This window comes from Lissotriton vulgaris, chromosome 1_1 (assembly GCF_964263255.1).
Source record: "Lissotriton vulgaris chromosome 1_1, aLisVul1.2, whole genome shotgun sequence".
NCBI lineage: Eukaryota > Metazoa > Chordata > Amphibia > Caudata > Salamandridae > Lissotriton > Lissotriton vulgaris.
This window is the reverse complement of record NC_141685.1, coordinates 162068569-162073809: the sequence shown is the minus strand read 5'-3', so window position 1 is coordinate 162073809 and position 5241 is coordinate 162068569. Positions and strand designations below refer to the sequence as shown.

Below are 5241 nucleotides of genomic sequence, written 5' to 3'. Positions count from 1 at the left end.
TTTTACAAAAAGCATGCCTAAACAAGACACACGTTGACAAAACGAAAAGGCTGACCACAAATTTAAGACTTATTGGCTTTGCCAGTGCTGTTTATTTTTGATTCCCATAAGCTTATTGAAACGGGCTATACTGATTTTCCATTATGAATAAATGCCAGCATACATAAACACTTTTTAATAAACGATGCTGCAAAGAAATGGTACCTAAAATTCTACAGTAGTTTAGCTAAATGTATTTTTCCTATTTCAATTTTTTGTGAATATTATATTTTGAAAGCAAAGAATAAATAATCTTGCTTTCAAGCTTCTACAAATATTTGCATCTAATCAGAAATCATTCTGGGAGCATTGCACATAGCCTCATATTGCTAAACTTTGAAAACGTGTGAATACATTTTTATACCAGAACCACTGTCAGTAGTGCAGTCTGAGCTAACTACATTTATTTAGAGCGCTCACCCTAACACAGTCTTTGCATTAATGAACCATAAATACAATTTGAACAGCATTAACACAATTATACAAATATTACCTAAACTGCAGACAATGTGGTGCTGAAAACTGGCAGCCAAAGGGTTTCTGCTGTAGGAGTTGGGCCTACTTGTCCCAAGGACAAAATGCACATGAAAACTTGTTGCCCCTGACCCCAAACAATATGTCCTGGGCGTCGGGCTATAGGAATTCCACAACCCTGCTTTCAGGGCCAGACCCAGGCCCTGTAAACTGCACTAGATTTAAGGAGATTGACAGAAGTTATGGCGATAGGAACCCCCCCTCAACTCACAATAAAGTTCAGATTTTCCAGGTGAAAAGAAACCAGAAATGTTTGAACCAAGGGAGCTGTTGACAGTTTTAAAGGTGACTTAAAAAACAGCGAGGTAAAGACAGGAGTTGGCATTTGAGCTGCACAGTGTGAACAGGAAAGGAACGAGAAGAAGTGTGTGAATGGAGTTTCAATTGTTAAATACTTAAGATTTACCTTTGTTATATACTTCCTGAAAAGTTACCTTTGTTATATACTTCCTGAAGAGTTATCTTCGTTATATACTTCCTGAAGAGTTACTGAAATAACAGCAGCCCAGCCTGATCCATCTCTATTTCCACAATTTGTTCTTGTTTAATGAAAACTTGTAATTGTGTATCTACTTTAAACTGTACCTCTATGATGTGGGTGCTCTGCGACCGCCCTTTCTTTTCTAAGTTACTCTGTGAACACTGGTAAATCGCCTCCTTTTCAGAAGTTAATAAGATTTTATATGATCAACAGATCTTTTAGTTAAATAACCATGTATGATGAAATATACCTTGCCTTAATATGGTAAAGAAGAAATGTTTTTCTACAGCCAGTTAAATATTGTGAATTCCCATTACACTATTTCCATTTAGTAATTCTATATCTCTTTTCATCCAGCAGAAAAAATGGCTCGAATTCATAAAATAGTTATGAATAATTAAACTAAAACTCAAAATCTGCAAAAACCTGTCACCAACAATGATCTCCGGTGTTCAGGAAAACATCAGCGCAGTCTGCAACAGCTGAACCTGAGCATAAACTGACAGATCCTGGCAGAAGGCGTCAAAGGGAGTTCAGTTGACGTAAGAACCTGAGCTGTGCACCTCCACGCCACAAGACTAAGAAATGATCTCTAGAAAAACATAGACAAGCCACCTCCTGTGTAAACAGGTGTCAGTACCAGCTTTCATCATGGGATCGGTATGATGTGGTTACAGCAGTGCTTTGTTTTCTAAAGTAACAACAGACCATCATTCAGTGCTCTAGGTGTCTTGTAAACTCTTTCTGGCCAAACCACAGCAACCAATGAAAGCACAACGGAGTGGAGTCTGAAAACTGAAGGGTAAAGAAAAGACAGATTCTGCTATCTACAGTACAAAGGACCATCCCAGATTGCACCGGCCAGAAGGAAGGTGAATCTTTACCCACAAACATGCATAACCATACTCCAATCTAAAGGCACAATCACCTACAAAGAATCATTATACATATTATGAGAGTGGAAAGGATTTAATGGCTATTGCACATTATTATTAAATCAGAAACCAAACGTGCAAAAAAACACGCACATACAGGATATGTTAGAATAACAGAAGTGTTTGTTTAGCCATGTTGGCCCATCAGGAAGCACAGACTTGGGATGCAGATGAATATATACAAGACCCACAGACACTAACCAAGAAAGAAGAATCATGCACATTTGGTGAGAGCTCTAATTTCTCATCTCTATTAAAGTGCCATCAACGAAGACACGAAGGAGTAAAAACATTCAAGTGCAGTGAATGTGGGAAGAGCTTTAGTCAGTCAGCACACCTGAAAGAGCATCAACGAACACACACAGGAGAAAAACCATTTAGGTGCAGTGAATGCGCGAAGAGCTTTAGTCGATTACAGCACCTACAGAAACATCATCGAACGCACACAGGGGAAAAACCATATGATTGCAATGAATGTGGGACTAGTTTTAGTTTCGACACTACATTAAGGAGTCATCAGCGAACACACACAGGGGAAAAACCATTTAAGTGCAGTGAATGTGAGAAGAGCTTTAGTCGGAAAGTATCTCTAAAAATTCATCAGCGAACACACACAGGGGAAAAACCATACAAGTGTAGTGAATGTGTGAAGAGCTTTAGTCTGTTAACACACCTTAAAACACACCTTCCAACACACACAGGGGAAAAACCATACAAGTGTAGTGAATGTGTGAAGAGCTTTAGAGTGTTATCACACCTTAAAACACACCTTCGAACACACACAGGGGAAAAACCCTTCAAGTGCAGTGAATGTGTGAAGAGCTTTAGTCTGTTAACACTCCTTAAAACACACCTTCGAACACACACAGGGGAAAAACCATACAAGTGTAGTGAATGTGTGAAGAGCTTTTCTCAATTATCTGAACTACAAAAACACCAACGAATCCACTCTGGCGAAAAACCATACCACTGCAATGAATGTGGAAGGAGCTTTAGTGATTCCTCAAAGCTTAGAATTCATCAGCGAACACACACAGGGGAAAAACCATATAATTGCAGTGAATGTGTGAAGAGCTTTAGTCGATTATCAATCCTACAAAGACATCAACAAACACACACTGGAGAAAAACCATATGATTGCAATGAATGTGGAAGGAGTTTTAGTGATTCCTCAACTCTCAGAATTCATCGGCGAACACACACAGGGGAAAAACCATTCAAATGCACAGAATGTGCGAAGAGCTTTAGTCAGTTAGGAAACTTACAAAGACACCAACAAACACACACAGGGGAAAAGCCATTTAAGTGTGGTGAATGTGTGAAGAGCTTTAGTTTGTCTTCATATCTCCTAAAACATCAGCGACTACACACAGGGGAAAAACCATACCAGTGTAAAGAATGTGCAAAATGCTTTAGTCATATATCAGACCTCCGAAAACATCAGCGAACACACACAGGGGAAAAACCATACCAGTGTAAAGAATGTGCAAAATGCTTTAGTCATATATCAGACCTCCGAAAACATCAGCGAACACACAGGGGAAAAACCATACCAGTGTAAAGAATGTGCAAAATGCTTTAGTCATATATCAGACCTCCGAAAACATCAGCGAACACACACAGGGGAAAAACCATACCAGTGTAAAGAATGTGCAAAATGCTTTAGTCATATATCAGACCTCCGAAAACATCAGCGAACACACAGGGGAAAAACCATACCAGTGTAAAGAATGTGCAAAATGCTTTAGTCATATATCAGACCTCCGAAAACATCAGCGAATACACACAGGGGAAAAACCATACCAGTGTAAAGAATGTGCAAAATGCTTTAGTTGGTTATCACAGTTACAAAGACATCAGAAAACACATAATGGGGACTAACCATACCATTGCAGTGAATGTGTCAGTGATTTTAGTGACTCTTCAGCATTAAAGATTCATCAGCGAACGCACACTGTGGAAAAGCCATTCAATTGCAGTGGGTGTGTGAAGAACTTTAGTCAAAAAGTATAGCTGAAAAGTTATCAGCGAACACAGACAGGGTAAATAAAACATACCAGTGCAGTGAATGTGGCAATAGTTTTAAACAATCTTCAGCATTAAGGAATCATCAGTGAACACACACTGAGGGAAAAACGTTCAGGGGCACTGAATGTGTGAAGAGCTTAGTTTAGTTATCAAACCTCCAAACACATCTGCGAACACACACTAGGGAAAAAATATACAATTGTAGTGACTGCTACAAAAACACCAACAAACACACACTGGGGAAAAACCATACCTTTGCAATGAATGTGGGAAGAGTTAGAGATTCCTCAAAGCTCAGGATTCATCAGCGAAGACACACAGGCAAACAACCATATAATTGCACTGGATATTACAGTAGTTTAACTGTCTCTTGAGCATTAAGGATTCACTAGCAAACTCACACAGGATTCCGTTGCAGTGAATGCTTAAATAGCTTTAGTCAATTATCAGACCTACAAAGACAACAAAAAACACACACAGGAGAAAAACCATTCAAGTGCAATGAATGTGTAAAGAGCTTTAGTCACTTATCAAACCTGCAAACACATCAGCGAATATACACTGATACCATTGCAATGAATGTGGAGGTAGTTTTAGTTTTAGTGAAACTTCAGAGGCTCGGGGAGGGGGTGCACAACCCCCCTCCCTAATAGAAAACTGCCTGGTGTTGGGGTCCCGCAGAGATGCGTTGCCCCTTCTCTAAATAAATTAGTGTGGCCCTGTGTATGGGGTCCCTGTGGACTGTATAGGCTTGGGGAGTGGAGCTGCACAGAACAACCTAAATAAAAAGAACAAAAAACAAAACAATAAATGAGAGGCAGGAGCCACACATTTATTATTTACTGCTTCTTGAAAGAGTGCCCCATAATGCCCTGTAAGGGATTTTTAAGCATATTTTTACAACTTGGTGGTTCGCCTAGAAAGCAGAGGGGGGGACCACCACACATTTTAGTAATGTTGTGGGAGGAGATGAGTGCAGCAGCCTTCAAACAACATTTTTTTAAAACATTAAAAAGTCCCCGGGGTCATTGAATCCATGACCCCAGCATGATTAACCATATTTTTCAAAAACACTCCTAATTGGAGCTCTATGGTCTTCAGCTGGAGCCCACGGCTCTCTTGTGTTTTTTCTGATTCCCTTTTGTGAGCTGAAAAAATGTTAAGACTTAGAGACATGTATGTGTTATTAAAAAAATATGTCTTTGAGTGTATCTTGTAACATTT

The 5241-nt window shown here is 39.4% G+C and overlaps 1 pseudogene; it reads left to right on the top strand.

The window, feature by feature from the left end:
- The first annotated feature begins 2122 nt into the window (after positions 1 to 2122).
- LOC147737977 (uncharacterized) lies at positions 2123 to 3945 on the top strand (annotated as a pseudogene).
- The last annotated feature ends 1296 nt before the right edge of the window (positions 3946 to 5241 follow it).